We start from the raw sequence: 19,520 nt of genomic DNA, 5'->3' as shown, positions 1-19,520 counted from the left end.
CAACACTTTTCCAAAAACAAGCTCCAAATCATGTTGAAATACTGAAATAAACACTTCTCCAAAAACAAGCTCCAAATCATGTTGAAATACAGAAATAAACACTTTTCCATAAACAAGCTCTTAATCATGTTTGATGAACTCTGAAAGTGAGTTGTTTTTCAGTACTGTTAAAAGTGGATGATAGGAACACTGTGGACAGTTTTCAGCAAGTTGCAACATTGAAATACAGAAATAAACACTTTTCCAAAAACAAGCTCGAAATCATGTTGAAATACTGAAATAATCACTTTTCCAAAAACAAGCTCCAAATCATGTTGAAATACTGTAATCAACACTTTTCCAAAAACAAGCTCCAAATCATGTTGAAATACAGAAATAAACACTTTTCCAAAAAAACAAGCTCGAAATCATGTTGAAATACAGAAATAAACACTTTTCCAAAAACAAGCTCCAAATCATGTTGAAATACAGAAATAACCACTTTTCCAAAAACAAGCTCCAAATCATGTTGAGATACAGAAATAACACTTTTCCATAAACAAGCTCTAAATCATGTTTGATGCACTCTGAAAATGATTTTTTTTCAGTACTGTTAAACCTGGATGATAGGAACACTGGACAGTTTTCAGCAAGTTGCAACATTGAAATAGAGAAATAAACACTTTTCCAAAAACAAGCTCTCAATCATGTTGAAATACAGAAATAACACTTTTCCATAAACAAGCTCTAAATCATGTTTGATGCACTCTGAAAGTGATTTTTTTCACCAGTACTGTTAAAACTGGATAATAGGAACACTGTTGACAGTTTTCAGCAAGTTGCAACATTGAAATACAGAAATAAACACTTTTCCAAAAACAAGCTCCAAATCATGTTGAAATACTGAAATAAACACTTTTCCAAAAACAAGCTCCAAATCATGTTGAAATAAAGAAATAAACACTTTTCCATAAACAAGCTCTAAATCATGTTTGATGCACTCTGTAAGTGATTTTTTTTTCAGTACTCTTAAAACTGGATGATAGGAACACTGTGGACAGTTTTCAGCAAGTTGCAACATTGAAATACAGAAATAAACACTTTTCCAAAAACAAGCTCTAAATCATGTTGAAATACAGAAATAAACACTTTACCAAAAACAAGCTCCCAATCATGTTGAAATACTGAAATCAACACTTTTCCAAAAACAAGCTCCAAATCATGTTGAAATACAGAAATAAACACTTTTCCATGAACAAGCTCTAAATCATGTTGAAATATAGAAATAAACACTTTTCCATAAACAAGCTCTAAATCATGTTTGATGCACTCTGAAAGGGATTTTTTTCCCAGTACTGTTAAAACTGGATGATAGGAACACTGTGGAAAGTTTTCATTAAGTTGCAACATTGAAATACAGAAAAAAACACTTTTCCAAAAACAAGCTCCAAATCATGTTGAAATACTGAAATAACCACTTTTCCAAAAACATGCTCCAAATCATGTTGAAATACAGAAATAACACTTTTCCATAAACAAGCTCTAAATCATGTTTGATGCACTCTGAAAGTGATTCTTTTCACCAGTACTGTTAAAACGGGATAATAGGAACACTGTTGATAGTTTTCAGCAAGTTGCAACATTGAAATACAGAAATAAACACTTTTCCAAAAACAAGCTCGAAATCATGTTGAAATACTGAAAAAAATCACTTTTCCAAAAACAAGCTCCAAATCATGTTGAAACACAGAAATAAACACTTTTCCATAAACAAGCTCTAAATCATGTTGAAATACAGAAATAAACACTTTTCCATAAACAAGCTCTAAATCATGTTTGATGCACTCTGTAAGTGATTTTTTTTTCAGTACTCTTAAAACTGGATGATAGGAACACTGTGGACAGTTTTCAGCAAGTTGCAACATTGAAATACAGAAATAAACACTTTTCCAAAAACAAGCTCTAAATCATGTTGAAATACAGAAATAAACACTTTTCCAAAAACAAGCTCTAAATCATGTTGAAATACAGAAAAAAACACTTTTCCAAAAAAACAAGCTCCAAATCATGTTGAAATATAGAAATAAACACTTTTCCAAAAACAAGCTCCAAATCATGTTGAAATACAGAAATAAACACTTTTCCATAAACAAGCTCTAAATCATGTTGAAATATAGAAATAAACACTTTTCCATAAACAAGCTCTAAATCATGTTTGATGCACTCTGAAAGGGATTTTTTTCCCAGTACTGTTAAAACTGGATGATAGATAGGAACACTGTGGAAAGTTTTCATTAAGTTGCAACATTGAAATACAGAAAAAAACACTTTTCCAAAAACAAGCTCCAAATCATGTTGAAATACTGAAATAACCACTTTTCCAAAACCATGCTCCAAATCATGTTGAAATACAGAAATAACACTTTTCCATAAACAAGCTCTAAATCATGTTTGATGCACTCTGAAAGTGATTTTTTTCACCAGTACTGTTAAAACTGGATAATAGGAACACTGTTGACAGTTTTCAGCAAGTTGCAACATTGAAATACAGAAATAAACACTTTTCCAAAAACAAGCTCGAAATCATGTTGAAATACTGAAAAAAATCACTTTTCCAAAAACAAGCTCCAAATCATGTTGAAACACAGAAATAAACACTTTTCCTTAAACAAGCTCTAAATCATGTTGAAATACAGAAATAAACACTTTTCCATAAACAAGCTCTAAATCATGTTTGATGCACTCTGTAAGTGATTTTTTTTTCAGTACTCTTAAAACTGGATGATAGGAACACTGTGGACAGTTTTCAGCAAGTTGCAACATTGAAATACAGAAATAAACACTTTTCCAAAAACAAGCTCTAAATCATGTTGAAATACAGAAATAAACACTTTACCAAAAACAAGCTCCCAATCATGTTGAAATATTGAAATCAACACTTTTCCAAAAACAAGCTCCAAATCATGTTGAAATACTGAAATAAACACTTCTCCAAAAACAAGCTCCAAATCATGTTGAAATACAGAAATAAACACTTTTCCATAAACAAGCTATTAATCATGTTTGTTGAACTCTGAAAGTGAGTTGTTTTTCAGTACTGTTAAAAGTGGATGATAGGAACACTGTGGACAGTTTTCAGCAAGTTGCAACATTGAAATACAGAAATAAACACTTTTCCAAAAACAAGCTCGAAATCATGTTGAAATACTGAAATAATCACTTTTCCAAAAACAAGCTCCAAATCATGTTGAAATACAGAAATAAACACTTTTCCATAAACAAGCTCTAAATCATGTTGAAATACAGAAATAAACACTTTTCCATAAACAAGCTCTAAATCATGTTTAATGCACTCTGAAAGTTAATTTTTTTCCAGTACTGTTAAAACTGGATGATAGGAATACTGTGGACAGTTGTCATTAAGTTGCTACATTGAAATACAGAAATAAACACTTTTCCAAAAACAAGCTCCAAATCATGTTGAAATACAGAAATAACCACTTTTCCAAAAACAAGCTCCAAATCATGTTGAGATACAGAAATAACACTTTTCCATAAACAAGCTCTAAATCATGTTTGATGCACTCTGAAAATGATTTTTTTTCAGTACTGTTAAACCTGGATGATAGGAACACTGGACAGTTTTCAGCAAGTTGCAACATTGAAATACAGAAATAAACACTTTTCCAAAAACAAGCTCTCAATCATGTTGAAATACAGAAATAACACTTTTCCATAAACAAGCTCTAAATCATGTTTGATGCACTCTGAAAGTGATTTTTTTCACCAGTACTGTTAAAACTGGATAATAGGAACATTGTTGACAGTTTTCAGCAAGTTGCAACATTGAAATACAGAAATAAACACTTTTCCAAAAACAAGCTCGAAATCATGTTGAAATACTGAAAAAAATCACTTTTCCAAAAACAAGCTCCAAATCATGTTGAAACACAGAAATAAACACTTTTCCATAAACAAGCTCTAAATCATGTTGAAATACAGAAATAAACACTTTTCCATAAACAAGCTCTAAATCATGTTTGATGCACTCTGTAAGTGATTTTTTTTTCAGTACTCTTAAAACTGGATGATAGGAACACTGTGGACAGTTTTCAGCAAGTTGCAACATTGAAATACAGAAATAAACACTTTTCCAAAAACAAGCTCTAAATCATGTTGAAATACAGAAATAAACACTTTACCAAAAACAAGCTCCCAATCATGTTGAAATATTGAAATCAACACTTTTCCAAAAACAAGCTCCAAATCATGTTGAAATACTGAAATAAACACTTCTCCAAAAACAAGCTGCAAATCATGTTGAAATACAGAAATAAACACTTTTCCAAAAACAAGCTCTAAATCATGTTGAAATACAGAAATAAACACTTTACCAAAAACAAGCTCCCAATCATGTTGAAATACTGAAATCAACACTTTTCCAAAAACAAGCTCCAAATCATGTTGAAATACTGAAATAAACACTTTTCCAAAAACAAGCTCCAAATCATGTTGAAATACAGAAATAAACACTTTTCCATAAACAAGCTCTAAATCATGTTTGATGAACTCTGAAAGTGAATTGTTTTTCAGTACTGTTAAAAGTGGATGATAGGAACACTGTGGACAGTTTTCAGCAAGTTGCAACATTGAAATACAGAAATAAACACTTTTCCAAAAACAAGCTCTAAATCATGTTGAAATACAGAAATAAACACTTTTCCAAAAAAACAAGCTCCAAATCATGTTGAAATACAGAAATAAACACTTTTCCAAAAACAAGCTCCAAATCATGTTGAAATACAGAAATAAACACTTTTCCATAAACAAGCTCTAAATCATGTTGAAATATAGAAATAAACACTTTTCCATAAACAAGCTCTAAATCATGTTTGATGCACTCTGAAAGGGATTTTTTCCCCAGTACTGTTAAAACTGGATAATAGGAACACTGTTGACAGTTTTCAGCAAGTTGCAACATTGAAATACAGAAAAAAACACTTTTCCAAAAACAAGCTCCAAATCATGTTGAAATACTGAAATAAACACTTTTCCAAAAACAAGCTCCAAATCATGTTGAAATACAGAAATAAACACTTTTCCATAAACAAGCTCTAAATCATGTTTGATGCACTCTGAAAGTGATTTTTTTTCACCAGTACTGTTAAAACTGGATGATAGGAACACTGTTGACAGTTTTCAGCAAGTTGCAACATTGAAATACAGAAATAAACACTTTTCCAAAAACAAGCTCGAAATCATGTTGAAATACTGAAAAAATCACTTTTCCAAAAACAAGCTCCAAATCATGTTGAAACACAGAAATAAACACTTTTCCATAAACAAGCTCTAAATCATGTTGAAATACAGAAATAAACACTTTTCCAAAAACAAGCTCTAAATCATGTTTGATGCACTCTGTAAGTGATTTTTTTTTCAGTACTCTTAAAACTGGATGATAGGAACACTGTGGACAGTTTTCAGCAAGTTGCAACATTGAAATACAGAAATAAACACTTTTCCAAAAACAAGCTCTAAATCATGTTGAAATACAGAAATAAACACTTTACCAAAAACAAGCTCCCAATCATGTTGAAATATTGAAATCAACACTTTTCCAAAAACAAGCTCCAAATCATGTTGAAATACAGAAATAACACTTTTCCATAAACAAGCTCTAAATCATGTTTGATGCACTCTGAAAGTGATTTTTTTCACCAGTACTGTTAAAACTGGATAATAGGAACACTGTTGACAGTTTTCAGCAAGTTGCAACATTGAAATACAGAAATAAACACTTTTCCAAAAACAAGCTCGAAATCATGTTGAAATACTGAAAAAATCACTTTTCCAAAAACAAGCTCCAAATCATGTTGAAACACAGAAATAAACACTTTTCCATAAACAAGCTCTAAATCATGTTGAAATACAGAAATAAACACTTTTCCATAAACAAGCTCTAAATCATGTTTGATGCACTCTGTAAGTGATTTTTTTTTCAGTACTCTTAAAACTGGATGATAGGAACACTGTGGACAGTTTTCAGCAAGTTGCAACATTGAAATGCAGAAATAAGCACTTTTCCAAAAACAAGCGCAAAAATCATGTTGAAATACAGAAATAAACACTTTACCAAAAACAAGCTCTAAATCATGTTGAAATATTGAAATCAACACTTTTCCAAAAACAAGCTCCAAATCATGTTGAAATACTGAAATAAACACTTCTCCAAAAACAAGCTCCAAATCATGTTGAAATACAGAAATAAACACTTTTCCATAAACAAGCTCTTAATCATGTTTGACGAACTCTGAAAGTGAGTTGTTTTTCAGTACTGTTAAAAGTGGATGATAGGAACACTGTGGACAGTTTTCAGCAAGTTGCAACATTGAAATACAGAAATAAACACTTTTCCAAAAACAAGCTCGAAATCATGTTGAAATACTGAAATAATCACTTTTCCAAAAACAAGCTCCAAATCATGTTGAAATACAGAAATAAACACTTTTCCATAAACAAGCTCTAAATCATGTTGAAATACAGAAATAATAACTTTTCCATAAACAAGCTCTAAATCATGTTTAATGCTCTCTGAAAGTTAATTTTTTTCCAGTACTGTTAAAACTGGATGATAGGAATACTGTGGACAGTTGTCATTAAGTTGCAACATTGAAATACAGAAATAAACACTTTTCCAAAAACAAGCTCGAAATCATGTTGAAATACTGAAATAAACACTTCTCCAAAAACAAGCTCCAAATCATGTTGAAATACTGAAAAAAATCACTTTTCCAAAAACAAGCTCCAAATCATGTTGAAACACAGAAATAAACACTTTTCCATAAACAAGCTCTAAATCATGTTGAAATACAGAAATAAACACTTTTCCATAAACAAGCTCTAAATCATGTTTGATGCACTCTGAAAATGATTTTTTTTTCAGTACTGTTAAAACTGGATGATAGGAACACTGTGGACAGTTTTCAGCAAGTTGCAACATTGAAATACAGAAATAAACACTTTTCCAAAAACAAGCTCTAAATCATGTTGAAATACAGAAATACACACTTTACCAAAAACAAGCTCCCAATCATGTTGAAATATTGAAATCAACACTTTTCCAAAAACAAGCTCCAAATCATGTTGAAATACTGAAATAAACACTTCTCCAAAAACAAGCTCCAAATCATGTTGAAATACAGAAATAAACACTTTTCCATAAACAAGCTCTAAATCATGTTTGATGCACTCTGAAAGTGAGTTGTTTTTCAGTACTGTTAAAAGTGGATGATAGGAACACTGTGGACAGTTTTCAGCAAGTTGCAACATTGAAATACAGAAATAAACACTTTTCCAAAAACAAGCTCGAAATCATGTTGAAATACTGAAATAAACACTTCTCCAAAAACAAGCTCCAAATCATGTTGAAATACAGAAATAACCACTTTTCCAAAAACAAGCTCTAAATCATGTTGAAATACAGAAATAAACACTTTACCAAAAACAAGCTCCCAATCATGTTGAAATACTGAAATCAACACTTTTCCAAAAACAAGCTCCAAATCATGTTGAAATACTGAAATAAACACTTTTCCAAAAACAAGCTCCAAATCATGTTGAAATACAGAAATAAACACTTTTCCATAAACAAGCTCTAAATCATGTTTGATGAACTCTGAAAGTGAATTGTTTTTCAGTACTGTTAAAAGTGGATGATAGGAACACTGTGGACAGTTTTCAGCAAGTTGCAACATTGAAATACAGAAATAAACACTTTTCCAAAAACAAGCTCTAAATCATGTTGAAATACAGAAATAAACACTTTTCCAAAAAAACAAGCTCCAAATCATGTTGAAATACAGAAATAAACACTTTTCCAAAAACAAGCTCCAAATCATGTTGAAATACAGAAATAAACACTTTTCCATAAACAAGCTCCAAATTATGTTGAAATATAGAAATAAACACTTTTCCATAAACAAGCTCTAAATCATGTTTGATGCACTCTGAAAGGGATTTTTTTCCCAGTACTGTTAAAACTGGATGATAGGAACACTGTGGAAAGTTTTCATTAAGTTGCAACATTGAAATACAGAAAAAAACACTTTTCCAAAAACAAGCTCCAAATCATGTTGAAATACTGAAATAACCACTTTTCCAAAACCATGCTCCAAATCATGTTGAAATACAGAAATAACACTTTTCCATAAACAAGCTCTAAATCATGTTTGATGCACTCTGAAAGTGATTTTTTTCACCAGTACTGTTAAAACTGGATAATAGGAACACTGTTGACAGTTTTCAGCAAGTTGCAACATTGAAATACAGAAATAAACACTTTTCCAAAAACAAGCTCGAAATCATGTTGAAATACTGAAAAAAATCACTTTTCCAAAAACAAGCTCCAAATCATGTTGAAACACAGAAATAAACACTTTTCCATAAACAAGCTCTAAATCATGTTGAAATACAGAAATAAACACTTTTCCATAAACAAGCTCTAAATCATGTTTGATGCACTCTGTAAGTGATTTTTTTTTCAGTACTCTTAAAACTGGATGATAGGAACACTGTGGACAGTTTTCAGCAAGTTGCAACATTGAAATACAGAAATAAACACTTTTCCAAAAACAAGCTCTAAATCATGTTGAAATACAGAAATAAACACTTTACCAAAAACAAGCTCCCAATCATGTTGAAATATTGAAATCAACACTTTTCCAAAAACAAGCTCCAAATCATGTTGAAATACTGAAATAAACACTTCTCCAAAAACAAGCTCCAAATCATGTTGAAATACAGAAATAAACACTTTTCCATAAACAAGCTCTTAATCATGTTTGATGAACTCTGAAAGTGAGTTGTTTTTCAGTACTGTTAAAAGTGGATGATAGGAACACTGTGGACAGTTTTCAGCAAGTTGCAACATTGAAATACAGAAATAAACACTTTTCCAAAAACAAGCTCGAAATCATGTTGAAATACTGAAATAATCACTTTTCCAAAAACAAGCTCCAAATCATGTTGAAATACTGTAATCAACACTTTTCCAAAAACAAGCTCCAAATCATGTTGAAATACAGAAATAAACACTTTTCCAAAAAAACAAGCTCGAAATCATGTTGAAATACAGAAATAAACACTTTTCCATAAACAAGCTCTAAATCATGTTTGATGCACTCTGTAAGTGATTTTTTTTTCAGTACTCTTAAAACTGGATGATAGGAACACTGTGGACAGTTTTCAGCAAGTTGCAACATTGAAATACAGAAATAAGCACTTTTCCAAAAACAAGCGCAAAAATCATGTTGAAATACAGAAATAAACACTTTACCAAAAACAAGCTCCCAATCATGTTGAAATATTGAAATCAACACTTTTCCAAAAACAAGCTCCAAATCATGTTGAAATACTGAAATAAACACTTCTCCAAAAACAAGCTCCAAATCATGTTGAAATACAGAAATAAACACTTTTCCATAAACAAGCTCTTAATCATGTTTGACGAACTCTGAAAGTGAGTTGTTTTTCAGTACTGTTAAAAGTGGATGATAGGAACACTGTGGACAGTTTTCAGCAAGTTGCAACATTGAAATACAGAAATAAACACTTTTCCAAAAACAAGCTCGAAATCATGTTGAAATACTGAAATAATCACTTTTCCAAAAACAAGCTCCAAATCATGTTGAAATACAGAAATAAACACTTTTCCATAAACAAGCTCTAAATCATGTTGAAATACAGAAATAATAACTTTTCCATAAACAAGCTCTAAATCATGTTTAATGCTCTCTGAAAGTTAATTTTTTTCCAGTACTGTTAAAACTGGATGATAGGAATACTGTGGACAGTTGTCATTAAGTTGCAACATTGAAATACAGAAATAAACACTTTTCCAAAAACAAGCTCGAAATCATGTTGAAATACTGAAATAAACACTTCTCCAAAAACAAGCTCCAAATCATGTTGAAATACTGAAAAAAATCACTTTTCCAAAAACAAGCTCCAAATCATGTTGAAACACAGAAATAAACACTTTTCCATAAACAAGCTCTAAATCATGTTGAAATACAGAAATAAACACTTTTCCATAAACAAGCTCTAAATCATGTTTGATGCACTCTGTAAGTGATTTTTTTTTCAGTACTCTTAAAACTGGATGATAGGAACACTGTGGACAGTTTTCAGCAAGTTGCAACATTGAAATACAGAAATAAACACTTTTCCAAAAACAAGCTCTAAATCATGTTGAAATACAGAAATACACACTTTACCAAAAACAAGCTCCCAATCATGTTGAAATATTGAAATCAACACTTTTCCAAAAACAAGCTCCAAATCATGTTGAAATACTGAAATAAACACTTCTCCAAAAACAAGCTCCAAATCATGTTGAAATACAGAAATAAACACTTTTCCATAAACAAGCTCTTAATCATGTTTGATGAACTCTGAAAGTGAGTTGTTTTTCAGTACTGTTAAAAGTGGATGATAGGAACACTGTGGACAGTTTTCAGCAAGTTGCAACATTGAAATACAGAAATAAACACTTTTCCAAAAACAAGCTCGAAATCATGTTGAAATACTGAAATAAACACTTCTCCAAAAACAAGCTCCAAATCATGTTGAAATACAGAAATAACCACTTTTCCAAAAACAAGCTCTAAATCATGTTGAAATACAGAAATAAACACTTTACCAAAAACAAGCTCCCAATCATGTTGAAATACTGAAATCAACACTTTTCCAAAAACAAGCTCCAAATCATGTTGAAATACTGAAATAAACACTTTTCCAAAAACAAGCTCCAAATCATGTTGAAATACAGAAATAAACACTTTTCCATAAACAAGCTCTAAATCATGTTTGATGAACTCTGAAAGTGAATTGTTTTTCAGTACTGTTAAAAGTGGATGATAGGAACACTGTGGACAGTTTTCAGCAAGTTGCAACATTGAAATACAGAAATAAACACTTTTCCAAAAACAAGCTCTAAATCATGTTGAAATACAGAAATAAACACTTTTCCAAAAAAACAAGCTCCAAATCATGTTGAAATACAGAAATAAACACTTTTCCAAAAACAAGCTCCAAATCATGTTGAAATACAGAAATAAACACTTTTCCATAAACAAGCTCTAAATCATGTTTGATGCACTCTGAAAGGGATTTTTTTCCCAGTACTGTTAAAACTGGATGATAGGAACACTGTGGAAAGTTTTCATTAAGTTGCAACATTGAAATACAGAAAAAAACACTTTTCCAAAAACAAGCTCCAAATCATGTTGAAATACTGAAATAACCACTTTTCCAAAACCATGCTCCAAATCATGTTGAAATACAGAAATAACACTTTTCCATAAACAAGCTCTAAATCATGTTTGATGCACTCTGAAAGTGATTTTTTTCACCAGTACTGTTAAAACTGGATAATAGGAACACTGTTGACAGTTTTCAGCAAGTTGCAACATTGAAATACAGAAATAAACACTTTTCCAAAAACAAGCTCGAAATCATGTTGAAATACTGAAAAAAATCACTTTTCCAAAAACAAGCTCCAAATCATGTTGAAACACAGAAATAAACACTTTTCCATAAACAAGCTCTAAATCATGTTGAAATACAGAAATAAACACTTTTCCATAAACAAGCTCTAAATCATGTTTGATGCACTCTGTAAGTGATTTTTTTTTCAGTACTCTTAAAACTGGATGATAGGAACACTGTGGACAGTTTTCAGCAAGTTGCAACATTGAAATACAGAAATAAACACTTTTCCAAAAACAAGCTCTAAATCATGTTGAAATACAGAAATAAACACTTTACCAAAAACAAGCTCCCAATCATGTTGAAATATTGAAATCAACACTTTTCCAAAAACAAGCTCCAAATCATGTTGAAATACTGAAATAAACACTTCTCCAAAAACAAGCTCCAAATCATGTTGAAATACAGAAATAAACACTTTTCCATAAACAAGCTCTTAATCATGTTTGATGAACTCTGAAAGTGAGTTGTTTTTCAGTACTGTTAAAAGTGGATGATAGGAACACTGTGGACAGTTTTCAGCAAGTTGCAACATTGAAATACAGAAATAAACACTTTTCCAAAAACAAGCTCGAAATCATGTTGAAATACTGAAATAATCACTTTTCCAAAAACAAGCTCCAAATCATGTTGAAATACTGTAATCAACACTTTTCCAAAAACAAGCTCCAAATCATGTTGAAATACAGAAATAAACACTTTTCCAAAAAAACAAGCTCGAAATCATGTTGAAATACAGAAATAAACACTTTTCCAAAAACAAGCTCCAAATCATGTTGAAATACAGAAATAAACACTTTTCCATAAACAAGCTCTAAATCATGTTGAAATATAGAAATAAACACTTTTCCATAAACAAGCTCTAAATCATGTTTGATGCACTCTGAAAGGGATTTTTTTCCCAGTACTGTTAAAACTGGATGATAGGAACACTGTGGAAAGTTTTCATTAAGTTGCAACATTGAAATACAGAAATAAACACTTTTCCAAAAACAAGCTCCAAATCATGTTGAAATACAGAAATAACCACTTTTCCAAAAACATGCTCCAAATCATGTTGAAATACAGAAATAACACTTTTCCATAAACAAGCTCTAAATCATGTTTGATGCACTCTGAAAGTGATTTTTTTCACCAGTACTGTTAAAACTGGATAATAGGAACACTGTTGACAGTTTTCAGCAAGTTGCAACATTGAAATACAGAAAAAAACACTTTTCCAAAAACAAGCTCCAAATCATGTTGAAATACAGAAATAAACACTTTTCCATAAACAAGCTCTAAATCATGTTTGATGCACTCTGAAAGTGATTTTTTTTCACCAGTACTGTTAAAACTGGATGATAGGAACACTGTTGACAGTTTTCAGCAAGTTGCAACATTGAAATACAGAAATAAACACTTTTCCAAAAACAAGCTCGAAATCATGTTGAAATACTGAAAAAATCACTTTTCCAAAAACAAGCTCCAAATCATGTTGAAACACAGAAATAAACACTTTTCCATAAACAAGCTCTAAATCATGTTGAAATACAGAAATAAACACTTTTCCATAAACAAGCTCTAAATCATGTTTGATGCACTCTGTAAGTGATTTTTTTTTCAGTACTGTTAAAAGTGGATGATAGGAACACTGTGGACAGTTTTCAGCAAGTTGCAACATTGAAATACAGAAATAAACACTTTTCCAAAAACAAGCTCGAAATCATGTTGAAATACTGAAATAATCACTTTTCCAAAAACAAGCTCCAAATCATGTTGAAATACTGTAATCAACACTTTTCCAAAAACAAGCTCCAAATCATGTTGAAATACAGAAATAAACACTTTTCCAAAAAAACAAGCTCGAAATCATGTTGAAATACAGAAATAAACACTTTTCCAAAAACAAGCTCCAAATCATGTTGAAATACAGAAATAAACACTTTTCCATAAACAAGCTCTAAATCATGTTGAAATATAGAAATAAACACTTTTCCATAAACAAGCTCTAAATCATGTTTGATGCACTCTGAAAGGGATTTTTTTCCCAGTACTGTTAAAACTGGATGATAGGAACACTGTGGAAAGTTTTCATTAAGTTGCAACATTGAAATACAGAAATAAACACTTTTCCAAAAACAAGCTCCAAATCATGTTGAAATACAGAAATAACCACTTTTCCAAAAACATGCTCCAAATCATGTTGAAATACAGAAATAACACTTTTCCATAAACAAGCTCTAAATCATGTTTGATGCACTCTGAAAGTGATTTTTTTCACCAGTACTGTTAAAACTGGATAATAGGAACACTGTTGACAGTTTTCAGCAAGTTGCAACATTGAAATACAGAAAAAAACACTTTTCCAAAAACAAGCTCCAAATCATGTTGAAATACTGAAATAAACACTTTTCCAAAAACAAGCTCCAAATCATGTTGAAATACAGAAATAAACACTTTTCCATAAACAAGCTCTAAATCATGTTTGATGCACTCTGAAAGTGATTTTTTTTCACCAGTACTGTTAAAACTGGATGATAGGAACACTGTTGACAGTTTTCAGCAAGTTGCAACATTGAAATACAGAAATAAACACTTTTCCAAAAACAAGCTCGAAATCATGTTGAAATACTGAAAAAATCACTTTTCCAAAAACAAGCTCCAAATCATGTTGAAACACAGAAATAAACACTTTTCCATAAACAAGCTCTAAATCATGTTGAAATACAGAAATAAACACTTTTCCATAAACAAGCTCTAAATCATGTTTGATGCACTCTATAAGTGATTTTTTTTTCAGTACTCTTAAAACTGGATGATAGGAACACTGTGGACAGTTTTCAGCAAGTTGCAACATTGAAATACAGAAATAAACACTTTTCCAAAAACAAGCTCGAAATCATGTTGAAATACTGAAAAAATCACTTTTCCAAAAACAAGCTCCAAATCATGTTGAAACACAGAAATAAACACTTTTCCATAAACAAGCTCTAAATCATGTTGAAATACAGAAATAAACACTTTTCCATAAACAAGCTCTAAATCATGTTTGATGCACTCTGTAAGTGATTTTTTTTTCAGTACTCTTAAAACTGGATGATAGGAACACTGTGGACAGTTTTCAGCAAGTTGCAACATTGAAATACAGAAATAACCACTTTTCCAAAAACATGCTCCAAATCATGTTGAAATACAGAAATAACACTTTTCCATAAACAAGCTCTAAATCATGTTTGATGCACTCTGAAAGTGATTTTTTTCACCAGTACTGTTAAAACTGGATAATAGGAACACTGTTGACAGTTTTCAGCAAGTTGCAACATTGAAATACAGAAATAAACACTTTTCCAAAAACAAGCTATAAATCATGTTGAAATACTGAAAAAAATCACTTTTCCAAAAACAAGCTCCAAATCATGTTGAAACACAGAAATAAACACTTTTCCATAAACAAGCTCTAAATCATGTTGAAATACAGAAATAAACACTTTTCCATAAACAAGCTCTAAATCATGTTTGATGCACTCTGTAAGTGATTTTTTTTTCAGTACTCTTAAAACTGGATGATAGGAACACTGTGGGCAGTTTTCAGCAAGTTGCAACATTGAAATACAGAAATAAACACTTTTCCAAAAACAAGCTCTAAATCATGTTGAAATACAGAAATAAACACTTTACCAAAAACAAGCTCCCAATCATGTTGAAATATTGAAATCAACACTTTTCCAAAAACAAGCTCCAAATCATGTTGAAATACTGAAATAAACACTTCTCCAAAAACAAGCTCCAAATCATGTTGAAATACAGAAATAACCACTTTTCCAAAAACAAGCTCTAAATCATGTTGAAATACAGAAATAAACACTTTACCAAAAACAAGCTCCCAATCATGTTGAAATACTGAAATCAACACTTTTCCAAAAACAAGCTCCAAATCATGTTGAAATACTGAAATAAACACTTTTCCAAAAACAAGCTCCAAATCATGTTGAAATACAGAAATAAACACTTTTCCATAAACAAGCTCTAAATCATGTTTGATGAACTCTGAAAGTGAATTGTTTTCAGTACTGTTAAAAGTGGATGATAGGAACACTGTGGACAGTTTTCAGCAAGTTGCAACATTGAAATACAGAAATAAACACTTTTCCAAAAACAAGCTCTAAATCATGTTGAAATACAGAAATAAACACTTTTCCAAAAAAACAAGCTCCAAATCATGTTGAAATACAGAAATAAACACTTTTCCAAAACCATGCTCCAAATCATGTTGAAATACAGAAATAAACACTTTTCCATAAACAAGCTCTAAATCATGTTTGATGCACTCTGAAAGTGATTTTTTTTCACCAGTACTGTTAAAACTGGATGATAGGAACACTGTTGACAGTTTTCAGCAAGTTGTAACATTGAAATACAGAAATAAACACTTTTCCAAAAACAAGCTCGAAATCATGTTGAAATACTGAAAAAAATCACTTTTCCAAAAACAAGCTCCAAATCATGTTGAAACACAGAAATAAACACTTTTCCATAAACAAGCTCTAAATCATGTTGAAATACAGAAATAAACACTTTTCCATAAACAAGCTCTAAATCATGTTTGATGCACTCTGTAAGTGATTTTTTTTTCAGTACTCTTAAAACTGGATGATAGGAACACTGTGGACAGTTTTCAGCAAGTTGCAACATTGAAATACAGAAATAAACACTTTTCCAAAAACAAGCTCTAAATCATGTTGAAATACAGAAATACACACTTTACCAAAAACAAGCTCCCAATCATGTTGAAATATTGAAATCAACACTTTTCCAAAAACAAGCTCCAAATCATGTTGAAATACTGAAATAAACACTTCTCCAAAAACAAGCTCCAAATCATGTTGAAATACAGAAATAAACACTTTTCCATAAACAAGCTCTTAATCATGTTTGATGAACTCTGAAAGTGAGTTGTTTTTCAGTACTGTTAAAAGTGGATGATAGGAACACTGTGGACAGTTTTCAGCAAGTTGCAACATTGAAATACAGAAATAAACACTTTTCCAAAAACAAGCTCGAAATCATGTTGAAATACTGAAATAAACACTTCTCCAAAAACAAGCTCCAAATCATGTTGAAATACAGAAATAACCACTTTTCCAAAAACAAGCTCTAAATCATGTTGAAATACAGAAATAAACACTTTACCAAAAACAAGCTCCCAATCATGTTGAAATACTGAAATCAACACTTTTCCAAAAACAAGCTCCAAATCATGTTGAAATACTGAAATAAACACTTTTCCAAAAACAAGCTCCAAATCATGTTGAAATACAGAAATAAACACTTTTCCATAAACAAGCTCTAAATCATGTTTGATGAACTCTGAAAGTGAATTGTTTTTCAGTACTGTTAAAAGTGGATGATAGGAACACTGTGGACAGTTTTCAGCAAGTTGCAACATTGAAATACAGAAATAAACACTTTTCCAAAAACAAGCTCTAAATCATGTTGAAATACAGAAATAAACACTTTTCCAAAAACAAGCTCTAAATCATGTTGAAATACAGAAATAAACACTTTTCCAAAAAAACAAGCTCCAAATCATGTTGAAATACAGAAATAAACACTTTTCCAAAAACAAGCTCCAAATCATGTTGAAATACAGAAATAAACACTTTTCCATAAACAAGCTCTAAATCATGTTTGATGCACTCTGAAAGGGATTTTTTTCCCAGTACTGTTAAAACTGGATGATAGGAACACTGTGGAAAGTTTTCATTAAGTTGCAACATTGAAATACAGAAAAAAACACTTTTCCAAAAACAAGCTCCAAATCATGTTGAAATACTGAAATAACCACTTTTCCAAAACCATGCTCCAAATCATGTTGAAATACAGAAATAACACTTTTCCATAAACAAGCTCTAAATCATGTTTGATGCACTCTGAAAGTGATTTTTTTCACCAGTACTGTTAAAACTGGATAATAGGAACACTGTTGACAGTTTTCAGCAAGTTGCAACATTGAAATACAGAAATAAACACTTTTCCAAAAACAAGCTCGAAATCATGTTGAAATACTGAAAAAAATCACTTTTCCAAAAACAAGCTCCAAATCATGTTGAAACACAGAAATAAACACTTTTCCATAAACAAGCTCTAAATCATGTTGAAATACAGAAATAAACACTTTTCCATAAACAAGCTCTAAATCATGTTTGATGCACTCTGTAAGTGATTTTTTTTTCAGTACTCTTAAAACTGGATGATAGGAACACTGTGGACAGTTTTCAGCAAGTTGCAACATTGAAATACAGAAATAAACACTTTTCCAAAAACAAGCTCTAAATCATGTTGAAATACAGAAATAAACACTTTACCAAAAACAAGCTCCCAATCATGTTGAAATATTGAAATCAACACTTTTCCAAAAACAAGCTCCAAATCATGTTGAAATACTGAAATAAACACTTCTCCAAAAACAAGCTCCAAATCATGTTGAAATACAGAAATAAACACTTTTCCATAAACAAGCTCTTAATCATGTTTGATGAACTCTGAAAGTGAGTTGTTTTTCAGTACTGTTAAAAGTGGATGATAGGAACACTGTGGACAGTTTTCAGCAAGTTGCAACATTGAAATACAGAAATAAACACTTTTCCAAAAACAAGCTCGAAATCATGTTGAAATACTGAAATAATCACTTTTCCAAAAACAAGCTCCAAATCATGTTGAAATACTGTAATCAACACTTTTCCAAAAACAAGCTCCAAATCATGTTGAAATACAGAAATAAACACTTTTCCAAAAAAACAAGCTCGAAATCATGTTGAAATACAGAAATAAACACTTTTCCAAAAACAAGCTCCAAATCATGTTGAAATACAGAAATAAACACTTTTCCATAAACAAGCTCTAAATCATGTTGAAATATAGAAATAAACACTTTTCCATAAACAAGCTCTAAATCATGTTTGATGCACTCTGAAAGGGATTTTTTTCCCAGTACTGTTAAAACTGGATGATAGGAACACTGTGGAAAGTTTTCATTAAGTTGCAACATTGAAATACAGAAATAAACACTTTTCCAAAAACAAGCTCCAAATCATGTTGAAATACAGAAATAACCACTTTTCCAAAAACATGCTCCAAATCATGTTGAAATACAGAAATAACACTTTTCCATAAACAAGCTCTAAATCATGTTTGATGCACTCTGAAAGTGATTTTTTTCACCAGTACTGTTAAAACTGGATAATAGGAACACTGTTGACAGTTTTCAGCAAGTTGCAACATTGAAATACAGAAAAAAACACTTTTCCAAAAACAAGCTCCAAATCATGTTGAAATACAGAAATAAACACTTTTCCATAAACAAGCTCTAAATCATGTTTGATGCACTCTGAAAGTGATTTTTTTTCACCAGTACTGTTAAAACTGGATGATAGGAACACTGTTGACAGTTTTCAGCAAGTTGCAACATTGAAATACAGAAATAAACACTTTTCCAAAAACAAGCTCGAAATCATGTTGAAATACTGAAAAAATCACTTTTCCAAAAACAAGCTCCAAATCATGTTGAAACACAGAAATAAACACTTTTCCATAAACAAGCTCTAAATCATGTTGAAATACAGAAATAAACACTTTTCCATAAACAAGCTCTAAATCATGTTTGATGCACTCTGTAAGTGATTTTTTTTTCAGTACTGTTAAAAGTGGATGATAGGAACACTGTGGACAGTTTTCAGCAAGTTGCAACATTGAAATACAGAAATAAACACTTTTCCAAAAACAAGCTCGAAATCATGTTGAAATACTGAAATAATCACTTTTCCAAAAACAAGCTCCAAATCATGTTGAAATACTGTAATCAACACTTTTCCAAAAACAAGCTCCAAATCATGTTGAAATACAGAAATAAACACTTTTCCAAAAAAACAAGCTCGAAATCATGTTGAAATACAGAAATAAACACTTTTCCAAAAACAAGCTCCAAATCATGTTGAAATACAGAAATAAACACT

The sequence above is a fragment of the Salvelinus fontinalis genome, chromosome 2 (genome assembly GCF_029448725.1).
Source record: "Salvelinus fontinalis isolate EN_2023a chromosome 2, ASM2944872v1, whole genome shotgun sequence".
In the NCBI taxonomy this organism is placed as follows: domain Eukaryota; kingdom Metazoa; phylum Chordata; class Actinopteri; order Salmoniformes; family Salmonidae; genus Salvelinus; species Salvelinus fontinalis.
Note: the sequence above shows the minus strand (reverse complement) of the source record.